Raw genomic sequence first — 20672 nt, 5'->3', positions numbered from 1 at the left:
GATAGGATTAGAGACAATATCTAAGCAAGAGCCAGAACTGAGTGAGTAGGATACAGGAGAAGGGTTGGAACTATATGTGGGATCACGGCTGGATGCTAAGACCCAGGTGTTGGGTAGGCTGATCAGTCTGCCTTGCATTTACAAAATGCATTTTTGCTACAAACAGCTTTCCAATAAGCTAGCGAGGTGGGTAGGGCAGGCATGAGCTGCACTGGTGTGAGACCCTACCTTTTGGGATTTTTACCCACCTCTGCTATCAATTATACATTCTATTCAAACATCCATGCTGAAAATTCTTTTCATCTAAGCTTGTGCAGATTGTGGGACAGGAACCTACCAAGCAGAGCACCACAGAACTCCTATATGAAGGCTTTACTCACCTCCAACCAATTAGGAGGCATGGAGCCTGAGTCTGCTCTCCTCACTGCTACCCAAAGTCTTGTTTCAATATATCTTTCACCAAAGGAACAGAGCAAATTCTCAACAAGGAACACACTGCTTCATAAATATTGAATAGTGCTAGTTATATCTGACCTGAGAGAAACCTCAGCTTGTTAAAAGACTGTATTTATCAGCCCTTAGCTCCAGAGTATTATTTTTTCTGGAACTCTGCAAGGTTTGTGAACAATGAGGAACTTGAAAATGTTGTCATTGTCCTAGTTACCATCTTCATCATCAAAGAATCAGTATTTACTATAGGCTCTTCTTTTCACCACAGTGAAAAGGGTTCACAAAGAGTGAACAATTGAAGGTTATGTTCTTTGAAGAAATGTTAAAGTAATTGACATTTGAGTAGAGAAATAAATGAAAAGATTATATTTAAATGTAAGGAAAATTGGAATTTAGAGAAAATTCTATTGTCTCTGTATGCAAGGAAATAACTAATATTAAAATTGTCTTGATTTCATTTGGGAAGTTGTAGGATTGGAGGATATCAGGAGGGAGTCATAATACTGTAGAATTCAAGAGGAAGACTTGTCAAGTTTATGAGAGAATACAAGACACTGTGGGGAAATAAAAAGAGCATGGAGTCAAATAGAATCTGGTTTGAGTCTCCACTTTGACATTCACTCACTGTGTCCTGAGAAGGCTATTTGTCTCCCTAAGATTAGAGTCTTCCTCTGTTGAGTGTGGACAATAAAACTTTCCTTAAAATTGGGATGGTGTATGTGAAATCCCTTATGAAAACCTGGCAAATACTAGATACTCATTAAATGCCTGTTCTTTCCCCTTGCAAATATTTCAGAATCACCATGCCTACAGAGCCAATCTTTATAAGCCTTTAGTTAACCAGTCTTTTTTTTCTCATTGTCTGTGTACATTTCCATGTCCTTCTTTTGTTTTATTTTGTTGCCTTTATTCTACTTATCTTTTTTTTTTATTGAGACAAAATTGACATGCATCATTATATTAGATTTAGGCACACAGCATCAGTATTCAACATTTGTATATATTGCAAAATGACCACCACAAATAAGCCTAGTTAACATATATCAACACATGTACTTACAAATTTTTTTCCTGTGATAAGACCTTTTAGGATCTACTCTCTCAGCAACTCTCAAATATACAATACAATATTATTAACTGTAGTCACTATACTGTACATTATAACTCCATGATGTATTGATTTTGTAATTGGAAATTTGTGCTTTTTAACTATCTTCGCCCATTTTGCCTACTCCCACCTCGCACCTCTGACAACTACCAAACTATTCTCTGTTACATATGACTTAATGTTTTGTTTGTTTATATTCCACATAGGAGTGAGATCATATAGTATTTATCTTTCTCTGTCTGACTTATTTCACTTAGCATAACTCCTTCAAGCTCCATCCATTGTCACAAATGGCAAAATTTCATTCTTTTTTATGGCCAAGTAATATTAATATTCTAGGCTGTGTGTGTGTGTGTGTGTGTGTGTGTGTGTGTGTCACATTTTCTTTATCCATCTGTCCATTGAGGGACACTTAGGTTGTTTCCATTTTCTGGCTCTTATAAATAATACTGAAATGATCCAATATTTCTTCTTTTGTTTTGTATTTTTCCCAAACTCAAGAGAACATCATTTCCAAATTTTTCTATATATACAAAATGTCTCTCACACTTTGATTAAGTTCCCTTTTATCTGTGACCATTTCCTGGACCTCTATGTAACATTATCTCCCTGCTCTTAACATCATTAGAACGTATTATTTTTACCTTATTTATACCATATTATTATACAGATCTTATAATCATTTATTCTTTTCTTTAACAAATATGATACCAGGCAATGTGCTAAGCTCTAGGAGCTTACAGATGAAAAAGACCTGGACTGTGTATTCAATAGGCCAAAATCTTCCTTGGGAAACAAATGCAAAGACAAATAATTACAATGAAGTGTAAGTGCACTAGGATGCATTTTCAAGGACTATAGATGCATGCCCTTTCATTCAATTAAATTATATGGCACTAAATGGCAGGGCCCTGATTTATATTTCTCCTTTTTAAACATTTTCCCCTAGAACAGCTAGCTGTGTAGTAAGTAATTATTGCATACTTGTTGCCTTGAATTCTTCTGTAGAGAGTGTTAATATTATAGGGCATTTTTAGATACCCAAGAGGGAATATCCCCAAAACAATCACTATCAAGGTTCTTTATAAAGCCTCCAAGCCCATGGAAACCCTTGGAATAGAAATAAACCTTGGTTTGTTTAGAATCCATCATTTTTATTTGTGAAGCAAAAAAGTTCCCAAGAATTTAAGCAAAGTCAGGCTCTATAAAACCCAGTCTCTGGTGGGGAGTCTTGTGATAAGCCAGCCTCAGAAGCCCAAGCCAGCATTGTAAGTAGATGCCTGTAGTGGTGGCCAAAGGTTAAACATTAAAAGTACACCTAAGGGAGCATAGTATGTTAAAACTCAAATCTGACGTAGATTTGTTGTCAAACAAAACTATCTTGGACACCAGTGCTTGGGTGTGTGATCACTTAGGAAGGCCCATGAATGTTTTTTAGAATTGTCAAAACTTGTAGTGTAGTACAGTATGGTACTAATTCTGTAGCTATGAATATTAAGCCTATAGAAACCTAGATTGGCTACTGGAATTTTGTAGGTAAGGCAGGGCCATATAAAGACATTTAGATCAAATAGCCAACCAGAGCTTGCAAAAGACAACTCTCCCTGGAGTTCCTTCCATGTAATATCACCCTGGTGTTTTATTGACATGGAATTCCTACTTCCTCCAAGACACATCTGTGTCTTTTTGGCTGCATACTGAGTTAACTTTGGGAACTGGAAATAATGGTGATTGAAAGATCACAGCTTATTAGCTAATGTTTGCTTAGCCTTTTGCTGGAGCCAAGTATAAACAACCCAGAGGCATATTTGGAAGCCCTAAATTCTGAGAAAGAGTTTTTGACCAATGGAGTTAAATAAATGCTATGGATTCATATGGGATTCTGTAGTCCACAAGTGTTGTTACATGATTACAAAGCTGGTCTTCCATGTAAATAATATAAGTATTTTCCTTTAGAGTCTGATTCAGGGACTCTTCAACCACTATTCCCTTACCGAATTTATTCCTATGGGTTTTTTGACTGATTAATGAAGGAGAGCTTGGGAATGGAGAATTGGAACTTGCTGGTATAGAGCAGGGGAGATGACTAAAGACCAGTAAAAAGATGTGGAAAGGCAACCAAGCATAGGTTTCCCAAATAGCAGTCCTAATATTACTACCTACTAATATACGTTGAGTACATTCTATGCTTCAAATACAATATTAAGCAAATTATACATTTTTAAAAATTTTTAAAAAGTAATACCCCTGTAATAAGGGTGCTACAAAATATCCCAATATCACACATGTATTAGGTAACCAAGTGAGACTCAAGCAGAAATTTGTCATGTTCCAAATCCTACTATATTCTACTGATTCCCTATGCACAAATGTGCTATGTGGGGTTCATGGTTCTACTCAGGAAATTAAGGAACTAAAGTCTAGTGAGTATAATTTCTCTTGCTGATGTGTAGCTTTCCTGAAACACACACAGCATTCATACCATGACAGCATAGGTCTTATTGCTAATCTTTACATATTTTTTGTAATTTAAAAATGTACACATTTACTCATTGAGGTAAAGAACACCAACTTTCTGCCAGTCCTGATGCTACATGCAAAAGACTAAGACCTTCTTTTGATGTGAGCAGATAGATATGTAAACAACACAATGTAATGAAAGAATACAACTCCCTGAGAGTACAGAGGAGAGAGTGACCCATTTTGCCTTGGGAGGATGAGGAAAATTTCTAAAAGGAGGTAGCAGTTGAGTGAGACTTCAAAGGAGTTGGCCTCTGCTTTCTAAGGCTGAGGAAATCAGCTCAGAATAAAGGTAAAGTGAGGTGGCCCTATATAAATTACTGAAAGGTGGACCATAAAAGTGCTTTTTTTGTTTTATTTATAAAGCTCCATTTTATTTTTAAATATCACATATAATGTAGACTAAATTATGTATAAATGCTAATAAATGACGTAAGAAAATCAATACAATTTACAATCATGATGTTGTAATTAGCGATCATATGATAGAGTAAAATATACTAAGGCCATGTAGTATAGTATTGAGATAATATAGTGTAGTTGTTAAGAGCACAGATTCTGGATCTAGAAAAGCTAGGCTTGAATCTTTTCCTGTCTGAACCTGTGCAAGTACTTAATCTTTTTGTCTTCATGTTCTTTATCTGCAAAATGGAAATCATAATTATATCTCTCAGAGCTGTGAGGGTAAAATTGGCTAATTCATATAAAGGATGGTACTTGGCTTATAATTGACATTTAGCAGATGTTGACTGTTAATATGTTTGAAAGAGGAAAATTAGTATCTGAACTCCAATATAAAGAAACATGAAAAAAATCCCTTATTTTCTTGAGCCACTGGTTTGAAATACAATGGATTTTAGACTTTGCCTTTCTGAAGTTTTTTGTCTTTTTAATTTTCAGAAAAAAATTACTTTTGAAATTTTAACTATTTGGAATTATATATTCCACATAGTAGCATGTTTTCTGTCATCTTGGGTAAGTCAAATAGCCTATTCGGTCATGATTTTCCTTATCTATTAGTTGAACAAATTGTGCTATTAATACCTTTTAGGCCAAGGTTTTATGATTCGCTGAGTTATATTTCTTTCTTTAGTACATATATAGTACCTACAGTAGTGAAGGCCCAATATTACCATTCTTATTTTAGAAACAAAGAGCTAGAAACACCAAAAAGCCAAATTATGTCCTAGAAAACTGAAGGCAGAGGTTAGATTTTAATACAGGTTTAGCATATGCAGTTGGTCAAGACCTACTGTACTATAGGGAAAAGACAATGGACATTGGTGTTTAATACACTTCAGTTGACATTTGACCTGGGTTCATGTCTAAGCTGTTCTATTTCCTACTGGCAGAATTGTGAAAATTTACACATATTTGATGAGCTTCTCCTCCTATGTAAAAAACAAGGCTAACAGTACCCATGTAATGCTTAGAATAGATCCTCCCCAAGTGTGAGCTCCTTCCTTCCTTCCTTCCTTCCTTCCTTCCTTCCTTCCTTCCTTCCTTCCTTCCTTCCTTTTCTTTCTTTCTTTTTCCCATCTGGAATGCTTCCTTTGTAAAAAGCTTGGTATTTGAGTTTTCTATACAAACATCCACCTATGTTGATTTTCAGGAANTTGCACTGCTCGAGATTATTACCTGAGTAAAAGAGACTTTAACTAAAGTGTTTGAGATTGTAAAATCGTCAGGCATAATAGGGAGAATCATGCAGGTAAGTGATGACAGGTGGTATTAAGAATTGCCTCAAGTACTCAACCGTAGCCTGATATTTGGCTATGGGTAGTTGGGGTCTGGCTCACAAGCTTCTCTTCTCTGGAAAGATGCATTGCCTACCATTCTCCTGCTGTTCTTTTTCAGCATCTCAGAATTAAATTTCACATGTCCCAATGTGTATTTTCACCAACGTCAAAAATGTGACTTTTGGCAACTGGCAAACCAAAGATAAACTAATGGATATAATATGCTCATTTATAAGTTATTCCCCTATCAATATTTCTTTAGTTTTTGGCCCTTTGTATCTCTGTGAGCTAGTGGAGTGCTGGTAATGACCTCACAAATATAGAGGTAGCAAATATTCAAAAAGTCCAGAAAACATCAAGCACAATTTGCAACTGCCTTTGTAGAAAGAGTGGGGTGTATTTGTATCTGATTCTTTTTGACCACATATGATAGCCTTCTTTTCTGTTGGTAATTTTAGTTTTTTAAATTAAATTTGTCAGTAGTATGAACAACTTGGAGAAGCATTGTCCTCTTGTATGAAATCTAAAATCTTCTTCTTGTCAAGTTAATTTATTCTCATTTATTCAGAGGTCATATAGTATGAAAAAGAGTATAGACTTTGGAATCTAACCACTAGAATTCCATTTGTGCTGATCAACAGCCATGTAACTTTGGGCCAGATATTTAACCTACGTGAGCCAAAGTTTTGTCATCTGTGAAATAAGAAGACTGAGACCAAGTATTATTATGAGGATTAAATATAATAATAGTTATAAAGTATTTAGAACAGTGATTGGCACAGAGTAAGTGCTCCAAGGTATTATTTTTGAGCATGTGTGATGTGCCTGCCAGGCACTGGGCAAGATACTGCAATGCAAAATTAGTAGTTTCCTTCCCTCAAGAAGCTTACAGTCTAGTACAAAGGTCTGAAAATTATGGCCCATAGGCCAAATCCAGACAGCCATTTGTTTCTATGTACTGAAATTCAGCCATGCTCATTTATTTACATATTACCTATGACTATTTTCATGTTACAACAGCAGAATTGAATAGTTGCAACAGAGATTGTGTGGCCTGAAACCAAAATATTTACTAAATGCACTTATACAGAAAAAGTTTGCCAACACTCATCTAGTGGAGAAGACTAACATATCAAGTAACAAATTTTTATGTGGTGTGGCAGATAGGCTTAGCACATTGCCTTGCATGTATTTATCAATAGCCTACCCCATGCTTGATAATGTTCCAAGTGCTGGAGATAAACTAAAAATAAAACAGACCAAAAACCTCAATCCACATGGAACTAAGAGACTCATGTACAAACAGATAATAAACAAGATAACCGGGTAAAGCTTCATAAATGTCAAGTGGGAGCCCCAGTGTTCACACTAGGACCACGTCAATGTCCAATGGGATTAAGGCCACCTATAGGTCCCACCCAAATTTGTTCAATCTTAATTCCTGCCCATAACTTCTGCTCAGCGAAGCTTATCCCTTTACCAACCCCAGTGTACATTACACCTGGTTGGAAATTTTTGTCTACTTTCTTTGATTCCATTCATTCTTCAGTATTCAGATTAGAGTTTTTTCTCATCTAAGATTGTCTCCCATGACTATTATTTCTTGATCTCCCCATTCTTGAAAGTCATATTGCTATTTCATCATGGAGACACTGTTGTGGCCCAGTTGATAAAAGCAGGTAGATAATAGAAAAAGTGAAGTCATTGCAGAGGTCCTAGCTGAGGCTTGAGGTTTTTCTTATAGGGAGGGTAGGATTGAAGTAGCCAGAGGATTACAAATCAGAGCTTTGCAGGATCCTAGAGATTCACAATGACCAAGACTAACATAGATCCTAATCCTCACTGCAAGGAGAAGAGTAATAAAATCCAGTAGGGAGGGAAATGTGGTAATATTTCATACAGGATACATATGAAGAAAGGAAGGTGGGAAGAATGCATTCATGGAAAAGGAAACAATGAATGCTAAGGCCCAGATGTAAGACTTTGAGGAATTTGAAGCACTTTAGTTGGCCGGAGTGCAACACTGAAGAAGGGCAATGGTGAGAAATAAGACCATATTAGAAAACAAGGGGGAGACTTGTAAGCTTTAGAAACAGGAAATTTTGAAGGCCTTAAAAGGAGGGACGTGATTTGTTCTGCATTTTAGAGAGATCACTTTGCCTGCAAAGTAAATTAGAATGGAGCATGATTAAAGGAAGAATGGCTACCTTATGCCAGATGCTAAATTTTTATTGTCCCACTTAATAATCACAGCTGCCCTGAAAATTAGGGATCATGATTTCCATTTTATTGATGAGGAAAATAAGACTCAGATAGATGGAGTAAACTGTCCATGGTCACAAACCTAAAATGTGGACTAGGTGGGATCCAAGTTATCTTCCTCAAGGTAAATAGCCTTTATTCTTTCTGGGCTAGGTCTCCAAATCTCTCTCAGCATGGCATAGTGGGGAAAGAATGAGAAAATATTGTTTAGATAGAAAAGGAGGGAAGAATATTCTAGAAAGAGACAACTACATAAAGAAAACTATAGTGTAACTGTGGTATTAGGTACTTAACAGAAGATACAGTTAGAAAATAATTGTGAGCAGAAATAATCAAAGATCTAGAAGGTATTTGGCTCTTATTTAATGATAATTAAGGACTGCAGAAACCCCTCCATGGCCCTGCCTCAAAACATGATATGAGCAGATTTGTTTCCTTAAAGAGAATGAATCAATGTGAAGATATAGAAAGTGTTGTAAGAATATAGCCAGGAAGATCAGAATGATATTGTTATAATGGTCCAAGTAAGAAATGAGGAAGTTTTAAGCTAAAGTAGTAGCAGGAGAGAGGAAAAGTAGGGAAGGTTTCATGAAATCCAATTACAAGGTGGGATGGATAAAGTGTGTAGATTAGCCTTCTGGAACTGAAGGCACTTTGGGAGACCAGTGGGAAGTAAGTTGGAGGGGTAAAAGGCTCAGCTCCTGGATGGTCTGGGAGACTATTGATTTTAAAATTTAGAACAGGTTGTAAAGGCAAGCAAGAAAATTACCTTTAAGTCTGAATTGGTTTCAGATTGGAGGGACAGATTTAATAACCTTCAATGTACCCTTTCAGCCATATGGTTCTGGGACTGTTAATACATAAACATGACACTTTTGTGTTTGATAAGAACCTTAAAAATTATCTTGTCTATATTCCATCTCCATTTCCTGTTCTCTGTTATTTATTTTACATCTGAGCAATTGAAGATAAAGGCCTGGCCACAAATCCCTGACTTTGTGTCCAGTCCTCTTTGCATTACACTATAGCACTTAACTCTAGTGAAATTTGGAATTAAATGAGGTTCTGAATTTAATCTTAGGGACCAAGAAAAAGATCTTGTTAATGGGCCTGTTAGAGATCGTGATGTATTTTAGTTCTTAGATTTTTCTGGATACTTAGTGGCTGATAAAAGGTACATCAGGGAAGAAGTAAGCATAATTGGACTGCTACCCTGAGAGAAGTCTAAAAGCATTTAATTGTTAAACTGTTTATTCCAAAAGGACATATTACAAGCTTTTTAAGGTTACCACCTATGGGCAATGAATGCTCAAGAGAAAATTTATAATTATGCAGTTCCCTAAATTCATGCCTTCAATGACTAAATTCCAATAAGTGAAGCTCATTCAAGCATTTTCAAGAGATAGGGCAGTAATACTTAACTCATAAAGCTTTAAAATTTAGATAGAATAAAAATGGATTGCTGTATATATTAATTTAGTGCCTGTATACATTTTAGAGTGATCTGTACATTCATAGTCATTCTTTAAAGTGAATCACATATATTTTTTCATGTTCTTTACTCAGTGTTGGATGTGCAAACTACAATAATCACAGACCATTATAAATATATAATATAGACCATTTAAAAGGCCATTTTTTACCTGTGTGAGGACCTATGTATAGCTAAAAATTGAATACTGGTTAGTATTTACAACAGGGAAGAATAATGGGCAAATCAAAACATTTTATTTCTGTTTATGCTTCTGATCTTAATAATAGGAACTACCTTGATTACAAGTATATGCCAAGGGTTTACTATTTCATTCACTCCTCACAAAAAGGCTATGCAGTAGCCTGCATTATCCTGAACTTAAACATGTGCTCCGAATTTTGAAGTTCAAACTCAGTGTTATATATAATGAGTTTGAGATCTTGCAAGCTTTATTTCTTGTATTTAAAATTGAGATACTTCTTACCACATAAGGTTGTTGTAAGGATTAAAGATAATGCTTAAAAAACTCTCAGCATGGTTCCTAGCATATCATGAGACCTTCTAAATGGTAATGGAGACTTGCAGTGTAAATAGAAGCATAGTTTTTAAAGTGTCAGTTATTTCTTGATAATGTATGCAGGGTTTAATTCAGATGTACTTCTGGCAAAGATAAGCTGACCAGCAAGCCATACTCATGACCTAACTGTCCTTCAGGCCCCCCTGTCCAAATGGAAATGGAGAGTTCATTGTCATCTGACAGATTCTACTTTATTTTTTTTATTTTTATTTTATTTTATTATTATTATTATTTTTTACAAATACTTTATTGTCAAATTAGTTTCCACATAACACTCAGTGCTCATCCCCACAAGTGCCCTCCTCCATGCCCATCCCCCCTCCCCCCCACATCCATCAGTCCTCAGTTTTTGTCAGCATTCAAGAGTCTCTCATGGTTTGTCTCTCTCCCTTTCCTCCACCATTTCCTCCCTTCTTCTCCCCCTTGTTCCTCAGTTAAGTTCCTCCTAATCCTCCTATACGTGCAAACATATGGTATTTGTCCTTCTGACAGATTCTACTTTAAATACTATCTGGAACAAGGCAAGATAAAAATATATTCAACATTAATAATGAAACACATAAGGAGGTAATACCCCATAGTTAGCAAAACCCACCTTTTCTTTGAGTTTATTGTCCTCCAAATTTTCCTGAGATTTCATATTGCTCTGACCTGGCTTCATAGGCATATTTATATGTATATTTTATCCACACATGTGCATACATATATAGGCATATGCATTTATATGAGTTGTGTGTATGTGTACAGGGAGCAAGAGGGAAACAGAGAAACTGACTCCACAAAGGAAGGAAGATGTCTGTTTTGTTCACTTTGTACACCCAATGCGTACTATATTATCAGGCACAGAACGCACTTAATAGGTGCTCAACAAATCTTTGTTAATGAATACATACAGATTTATAGGTATTTACAGTGTATATACATATGTGCATGAATATATGAAATTAGCCTCCGTCTTCAGGAAGTCTATTTGTCATTCACGATTTTTATCACTGTATAAGTTAGGAAGAACAGGAGGTCTGTGTTATATCTATTTTCATATATCCTTATTTTACTTTTCTAGTAATGAGACTGAAATAGCCATATTTGCTCTGACTAGGGTTTGGAATCAGGCAACACCCACAGACAGCCAAAAATTTTTTTATTAATCTTTTCATAATTAGAAGTTTTTAGAACATTGAAAAAGCAGTTTGAAATCTAGCAGAGATCAAGAGTATTCTTAGCACAGTGCAGATGCTCCAAACTTAAAAAAATTCATAATTGTGAGTGACAGTTAAGCAGGTTGTAGTCTAATTTGAGAGTCAACCAAATGTAAATAATCAGAATTTATTGTCGGAAGCATTTACTAAAAGGCCTATTCATTATGGTCCTCCTAAACATGACCTTTTGAGTAAAAGTGACATTAACTATTTATCAAATATATACTACATGCCAGGCATTTGCTAGGTATATTCTATACCCTATTTAGTTTAAACTGCACAGCAACTCTATAAAATAGCTCTATTTTTCTTTCTTTACACATGAGGACACTGAAGCTTGAAGAAATTCTGTAACTTACCAAAGTCATAGTACTTGTAACTGGTGGATTCCAAGTCAATCAGATATTCAGGGAAGAAATACCTATTTTGTACCTGCCAAATTCCAGGCTTGGCTCATAGTGCTGAGCAAAAGAGAAATGGTCTCAACCACCGTGGACTATATAGATTTAAGCCTAAGTGTTTCTGACTTTGAAGACCTTAATCCTGCATTACTCTGCCCCAGAAGTATTACTCTTCAAGGAAAAGCCATGTATTTATATAGGTTGGGCAGGTAGATTACGATACTTCATATTTTCATTTGAAAACAGAATACTGGAGATCAGCAAACTGAAGAAGCCTCACTTTCCGTTGACTCATTCCAGCCTTGCTTTTGTTTTCTTTGGTCATGTCTCATGGCAGCTGCATTTTTCTACACCCCTGATATCAGAGTTCATCTCTGGACATGCACAGTAGGTTGCAGAAAAGCAGGCAGACAGCAGATTGCTTTCAAAGAAAAGAAACTGGAGAGAATGTTATAGTCTGAAACCTAGTCTTAGTGACTTACTATGCAGCAGAGAGAGAAAGAGGAAAATGGAAACAGAACAGAACAGAAGTTAGCCTGCACTGGGAAGGTCTAGCAGCGTGGGAGAGGTATTTGCTATGGCAACTCTTGCATCATCTTGCAGGGGTGGCAGAAATGCTTCCGGGGGGAAAAGAGGACACTTCTTAAAATCCCATCTCATGTTTACTAAAGCTGGAAATCCCATCAAAGGAAACCAGACTTAATAGGTAGAATACTGCATTCCCCCAATTTGATTTTATGATTATAGACTAAATTAGTTCTCTAATGGCCCTGTCTACTTTTTATTGTCACCTGCCATTGTTTGAAGTAAAGTAACTTAGCACCAGTTTGTCCATTAATCCCTTTTCTATGAGCAATTTGCCTAATTTAGGGTACCCATGTAATCTATTTTTCTAATAAGGACATTTGAAATTTTTTTAAGTTTATTCATTTATTTTGAAAGAGTACAAGTAGGTAGGGGCAGAGAGAGGAGAGAGAGAATCCCAGGCAGGTTCCACATCCTCAACACAGAGCCCAGAGTGGGGCTCGAACTCACAAGCTGCAAGACAAGATCATCACCTGAGCTGAAGTCACTTAACTGATTCAACCACCCAGGCACCCTTCTAATAAGGACATTTTTGAGAATAAAAAGGGGGTGTTATTAACTACACCGGAACAAATGGGACAAGACCCAGTGCTAACCTGGTAAATTGGGGCAAATGGTCATCCTTCATAGAAGTAACTGCTACTTTCTGAGAATATTTGTGGACCTGAATAAAGACTGCTTAATGAGAATAAGAAGAGAACATTTACTCAGAAGTTGCTACATAGCAAGAGAGTCAGCCACCATCATTTGTGTGTAGCAGAAATAGAAAGTAGGTTTAAGACTGGGAATACTTCATAGTGGATAAAGAGAAGGCTTCAGATTTGCTCTGACCAGAGATTGCTGGCCTGGGGAAATGAGAGATAGAGGGCATCGTATGTGATTCAGGAGAATATTTGTCTTTGTCTGGTCCTAGGTTGAAAGCAGGAGCAAAAATTCGGGAATCTGTCACGCATTGACCAAGTTGTGGATATTTTGGGCCAGTTGATGCAGAGGCTATGGATCAGAGATCTGTTGTCATATATGGTCTCTCCATTGTCCATTTGTATATTCAGTCTCTCATATTAAATTGCTCACTTATTATGATATCTTTGGGAACTTTTAAGGCCATGCTGTCTAAAGTTGCCCAAGATAACTTCTAATGTAGTAACTATTTAATAAATTTGCACCATTTGTAGATACTTGCATTGTTTTCTATTTTGTATGTCTTTCTGATTTCTTTCCTTTTGAATACCGACAGGAATTTTAGCCTGTTTGTCTATAAGCCTTCCATCCGACAATCATTTTGAATATGTTTAATTTTATTTTTCGTGTAGTTAAACAGATGCAAAAATCACACACAAAGGGCTTGTATTTTACATAAATTGTTCATTAAGCAGATTTTCTTACATGATATGAAACATTACCCCTAATAACCATGTTACTCACACTTAGACACTCCTGAATCAAAATTAGGAAGAATGGTTGGCAGGCTTGAGAAGACACTCTCAGCTGCAGACATGGCCAGTTTTGAAGTCTTCCATATGCATTTTGCATGAAGAAGACTTAGCACATTTAGGACCTTTAATTCTCACCAGGTTCTACTTTTAAAGTCAATTTAGTAGTTCCAGTAAACCTATATGCCTTTACAGGAAGGAAATGCTACGCATAGAGATCTGTTAGCTGAATTTGTATCTTGGTGTGAAATGTGACACTTTCAAAATCTAAACAGTTTAATTTATTAGTGTCAGCCAGTGATCTATAATCAAGGTAAAACTCTTAGCAAAAGCAAGTTGTGTTCAGAATTGGTATGTAATGAAATGGATAATTTATAACTTTTTAAATTATTTTTCCTGCTATAGTCCCCCATGTTTTATGTCCATAAAATCTGTGTATATGATCTTGATCATGAATAATAAATATTGGCTGATACTTGACTGATTTATGTTGGTATCTATAAAATTTGTACCAGATACGCTGGACACAATAGCAGAATAAAGCAATATTCCTACTCATAAAAAGGTCATAGGTTCTTGAGTAAGATAAGCTTTTCGGCTATCATTTTGTACAAGCTACTTAATTTCTTTGAGCCTCAGTAACTGCTGATGTGTATATGATCACTACACATACTTCAGAGGGCTGTTAGGAGAAGCATACGATGCCAGGTGCTGCTTTTTCTTGGAAGTGAGCACAGAACTGGGACTCAGGAGACCTAAGTTATAGTAAAGTTTTATGATGTTAGACAACTAATTTCTTTTCCCTGGGCCAGACTTTTCTCATCTATAGCATGAAGGGATTTCTACCAGGTTTTCTAGGGCTCCTTCCACCCTTCAGCCTCTGTTTCCAAGAGCACAAAGAGAGCACAAACTGATCTATCTTCATTCATTTACTTATAAAATAAATCTTATGTTTCTAATATGTCATGATATTATTAATTTTTTAGTATTCTAACCCCACTTTTGTTTCTGCTTTTCTCTGAGTTCTACTAAGTAAATTTCAAGTTCCTTCATTAACAAATCAAACTTGTTTCTTAATATATTCTAACCAAATCAATCTGCCTGCCAATCCCCAAACAAATTCTGTGAACTGTCCATTTACCTCTCACTTTTGTTCATGGTGTTCCTTTGGCAGGAAGTGGCTTTCCTTATGCCTTCTCCTCCATCATTGGTTATTGAAATCCTACTCATCCACCAGAGCTAACTGAAGAGTAAAATCCTCTAGGTACTTTCACCGCCTAGTAACCAACGACACCTTCTCTGGTTTCTCACTTGATTCAATGCATCTCTCATAAGTACCTGGTGGAAAGTACTTAAGTTTTGAAGGTAGCAAGGTGTTAGTTTGAGTTTTATTTCTTTTGTTTCCCCTGATTGACCTTGCAATTTGTTGAACTCCTAGGGGCCTCTATTTCTTCAAGCACTAAATGGGTATGATGAAATATACCCAATAAGGTTGTTTTGCAGATTTAGTAAATTAATGCACAGAAAGCCTGGGTTGTAGTAAGTGCTTTTTAAATGCATGATCATGATATATTTTGCTCTTATTTTTTTCATCACCTATGTTATCTAGATAGGTATTTCATTTTTGTAATCAATTTGAAAGCCCCTATAAAGCAAGGATTTTATTTTATTTTTTATAATGCAGCAGCTTTTTATAGTCTTTACAGCTAAGAAGTGCTCTTTCTCACTCATTTTTTTAAATCTTAAAAGTCTTGTTCACTGTAGGAAAGTTAGAAAACCCAGAAACTCAAAAGTAAGAAAATTAAAACTAACTTTATTCCATAATTTAGTATCAGTATTTTGTTATTAGATATATTTCTATGTGTCCATATATACACATAGACATATATAAAATATGTATATAGAGGGGCGCCCGGGTGGCTTAGTCAATTAAACAACCAACTCAATTTTGGCTCAGGTCATGATCCCATAGTTCGTGGGTTCAAGCTCCACAACAGGGTCTGCGCTGACAATGTGAAGCCTGATTAGGACTTTATCTGTCTCTGTCTCTGCCCCTCCCATGTGTTCTCTCTCTCTCTCTCTCTCTCTCAAAATAAATAGAAAAATAACTTAAAAAATACATATATAGAAAATATGTATAATTCCAAATAATTTATTATATTGAACATATTCATATCTTCCTTATGAAATATACTCCAATAGAATTTTAATTTTTTAATATTCTATTGATTCATTTAACTCTTGATGAAAATCCACAGAGCTAAATCTTTGCTTAATAATTTCTTTATCATAAATTCCTGTAAGTGAAATCTTCAAGTAAAAACTATCTTATTTAAGGCTTTTCTTTCATTTTATCCACTCCCATATACTTGTGTTAATTTCCCACTCTAACCTACAGTGTCTACTAGTGCTGCAAAATACTTTAGAATTCATCAAAATATTTAAGATTCATAAAAATCTTCATAGTAGAAATTACTATTTTATATATTTGAAAATGAGGCCAAATGAAAGGTTAAGGAATCTGTTCAGACATATATCTAATTAATGGCAAAGCTAGGATCTTCCATGGTGTTCTAAGCCTAGCATTCCTTTTCTCTACATGTTAGCTTTATTCATTCATCCATTCATTTGTTCATTTAATAAATATTTTGAATGGCTAGCTAGGTGATAAGGATATTGTGTTAAATATAGTTCCCAACTTCATAGAGCTTAAAACCTGACAAAGAAAGCAAAATAAATTGAATAACTGACTAGTTCTAAATTACCATAAGGCTACAGAAATAAAGAAAAAATATGATGAGCATGTATAGCAGGTGGACCTGATCTATAGACAGAAGTCAGAGAAGAGTTGCTCTGGATATAGGCCATCTAAGGTGAGACAGGAGAGGTAAATATATTTCATCTAGCCATGGAGGTCACATGGGGTATAAGTAAAAGGGAACCCTTTCAGATGAGAGTTTCTCAATTGCAGTGTCACTGATATTTGGATAGGTAACTCTTTGTCATGGGGAGCCATCATGTGCACTGTGGGAGACTTAGCAGCATTGCTGATCTCTACCCATTACATACCAATAATGTCCCATACTCCAGTTATAATAACCAAATTCCTGGGGGAGATGCAAAATCTCTCCTGGTTGAGAACCACTACTCTAGACTTAAGAAATAGCAGTTGCAAAGTGGGGATGGGGTACAGAGGGGAAGGGCATGGTATTTTCTAAAAATTGAAATAATGTGACTGGAACATGGAATATGAAGTGGAAACTGATTCCACATCAAGCAGGCTTCACACCATACCTTGAAAATACTGTTAATGATTTTGGACTGTATTTAAACAGCACTGGGACGCTAGCAAAGCTTGTAAATGACAGAGAGTGGTATGATTCAGATATATGTTTAGAAAATATTAGTTTCAGAGTTCTAGGTCAAAAGCAGATTAGAAGGGGTCAAAACCATATGTGAGGGAAATATTTAGGAGGCTTCTGAAGTAACCTATGTGAAGACAATAGATAGTTACTATTGAGATGGAGAAAACAAAACAGATTACAGAAATATTTAAGAGAATTAGTAGGACTTGATAATTGACTGGCTGTTGGAAATATAGAAGAGAGATTGTCAGGGACACCTGGGTGTCTCGGTTAAGCCTCTGCTTAGGCTCAGGTCATGATGTCATGGCTTGTGGGTTCAAGCCCTGAATTGGGCTCTGTGCTGACAGCTCAGAGCCCGGAACCTGCTTCGGATTCTGTCTCCCTCTCCCTCTGCACCTCCCCTGCTCTCACTCTGTCAATCTCTCTCTCTGAAAAATAAAAATAAACATTAAAAAATTTTTAAAAAAGAAAAGAGATAGTCAAAGATGACTGCTAAATTTCTGACTTATGAAACTGGATTGAAGGAAGTGTTATTCAAAAAATAGGAAAAAATAGAGGAGGATGAAGTTTCAAACAGATTCAAAGTTTATTTGTGACTGTGATGAATGGAAAATGATAGTAACCCACTCAATTACTCAACAAGCAGTTTGATACATGGACCTGGGGCGAGGCTATGTTGATCAGGGATATTTAACTATAATTTTCTTTTCTTGTAGTGTCCTCTCTGACTTAAGTATCAGGGTAATACTGACATAAAATGAATCTGGAAGTATTCTTTTCTTGTCAACTTTCTGGAAGAGTTGAGAAGCTTTGGTGTAATTCTACTTTAAACCTTTAGTAGAGAGGCATCTGTGTGGCTCAGGTGGTTAAGTGTTTGACTGGCTCAGGTCATGACCTCACGGTTCGTGGGTTCGAGCCCCACATAGGGCTCTGTGCTGACAGCTCAGAGCCTGGAGCCTGCTTTGGATTCTGTGTCTCCCTTTCTCTCTGCCCCTCTCCCGCTCATTCTCTCTCTCTCTCTCAAAAATAAATAAATGTTAATTTTTTTAACCTTTGGTAGAATTCACCAGTGATGTCATCTGTTTCTAAACTTTTATTTGTTGGGCTATTTCTGACTACCAGTTCAATTTCCTTAACTTGTTATAGGTCTGTTCAGATTTTCTATTTCTGCATGATTTAGTCTTAGTAGGTTTTATGTTTCCAGAAATTTAACCGTTTTTCTAGATTATCCAATTTGTTTATGCTTAGAATAGCCTCTTATGATCTTTTGTATTTCTGTAGTATCAATTGTAAAGTCTTTTGTTTCATTTCTGACTTTGAGTATTCTCTTTTTTTTCTTATTTACACTAAAGATTTGTCTATTTTGTTTATCTTTTCAAAAAAAAAGCACTTAGCTTTTTTAAGTCTTTTTTCTAGTTTTTCTAGTTTCTATTTGTTTTATTTTTGTTCTCATTTTGTGATTTCCTTCCTTCTGTTACATTTGGCCTTAATTTGTTCTTCGTTTTCTAGTTCCTTAGAGTGCGAAGTTAGGTTATTTATTTGAGATCCTTTTTTTTCTTAGTATAGATCCTTACTTTTTTTCCACTTAATGCTGTAAACATCCTCTTAGAACTTCATTTGCTGTATCCCATAATTTTTGGTATGTTGCGTTTCCATGTTTCTATCTTTATTTATTTCAGTATATATATATTTTTTTAATTTTGATTTATTCTTAGATCTTTTGTTTGTTTCCGAGTGTGTTTAATTTCCACATATTTGTGAATTTTCCAGTTTCCTTCCTTATTGATTTCTAGTTTTACACGACTACGGTTGGAAAACATTCTTGATACAATTTCAATCTTAAATTTGTTAAGACTTGTTTTGTGGCCTAATATATGATCTGTCCTGGAGAATATTCTTCATGTGCTAGAGAAAAATGTACATTCTGCTACTGTTAAAAAAATGTTCTGTATATGTCTGTTAGGTACATTTTGTCTAGAGTATAGTTTAAGACCAATGTTTCCATATTGATTTTAGGTCTAGATGATCAAATCATTGTTGAAAGAGGGTTAATGGAGTCCACTACTCTTATTGCATTGCCATTTATTTTCCGTCTCAGATCTGTTATTATTTATCATATATATTTAGGTCCTCTAATGTTAGGTGTATACACATTTACAATTGTTATACACACTTGATGAATTGACCTCTATTTTATTATATAATAATGTTCTTTGTCTCTTATTACAGATTTTTTTCTCCTTTTTTAATTTAAATTTTAGTTAGTTAACATACAGTGCAATATTGGTTTCAGGAGAAGAATTCAGTGATTCATCACTTTTATATAATACCTAGTGCTCATCACAAGTGTCCTCCTAAGTGTCCATCTCTCATCTAGCCCATCTCCCACCCACCCCTGTCTGTTAACCCAGTTTTTTTCTCTATCATTAAGACTCTCTTGTGGTTTGTTTCCCTCTCTTCTCTTCCCCCTTCTTCCCCATATGTTCATCTGTTTTATTTCTTAAATCCACATATGAGTGAAATCATATGATTGATTCATTTTGCTTAGCATAATGCATTATAGCTCCATCCATGTCATTGCAAATGGCCAGATTTCATTCTTTTTGGTGGCTGAGTTATAATTCATTGTGTGTGTGTGTGTATGTGTGTGTGTGTGTGTGTGTGTGTGTGTGTATGCCATATCTTCTTATTACAGTTTCTGACCTAAAGTCTATTTTGTCTGATCTAAGCATAGCTACCCCTGCTTTTTTTGGGTTTCCATTTGCATGGAATATCTTTATCTATCCCTTCACTTTGAGCTTATGTGTATAAATGTGATGTGAGTCTCTTGTAGGCAACATGTTGAGTCTTTTCTTTTCTCTTTTCTTTTCTTTTTTTTCTTTTTGGTTCATTCAGCTACTCTGTGTCTTTTAATTTGGGAATTTAATTCATTTACCTTTAAAGTAATTGTTAATAGGTAAGGATTTACTGTTGCCATTTTGTTAATTGTTTTCTGACTGTTTTGTACTTCTTTCTTGTTGTTTTCCTTTATGATTTGATGATTTTTTCTGAAGTAGTATGCTTTTGATTCTTTTTTTCTTTATCTTTTGTGTATCTATTATAAGGATTTGTCTTTAGGTTACCATGAGACTTAATAAAACATCCTTTAGTTAGAACAGGCTATTTTACGCTGATTATAATTTAAATTTGATTGCATATAAAAATTCTACCTGCTTATTTCAAACCCCCACACACATTACATTTTTTTGACATTGCAATTTACATTTTTTTATATTATGCATCCACTAAAAAATTATTGTAGTTATAGATATTTTTAACACTTCATCTCTTAACTTTTATGCTAGAGTTAAAAGTGATTTGCACATTTTGTTACAGTATAGAGTCTTCTGAACTTCTGAAAAGGTAGTACTATATACTACCTTTTACCAGTGATTTTTAAATTTTTTGTTTTTCTGGTACTAATTAGTGTCTTTTCATTTCAACTTAAAGAACTTCCTTTAGCAATTCTTGAAAGGCAAGTCTAGTGGTGATGAGCCCACTCAGGTTCTGTTTGTTTGGG

The sequence above is a fragment of the Crocuta crocuta genome, unplaced genomic scaffold (assembly GCF_008692635.1).
Source record: "Crocuta crocuta isolate KB4526 unplaced genomic scaffold, BGI_CrCroc_1.0 scaffold332, whole genome shotgun sequence".
NCBI classification, from domain to species: Eukaryota; Metazoa; Chordata; class Mammalia; order Carnivora; family Hyaenidae; genus Crocuta; species Crocuta crocuta.
This window is presented reverse-complemented; position numbering follows the sequence as displayed.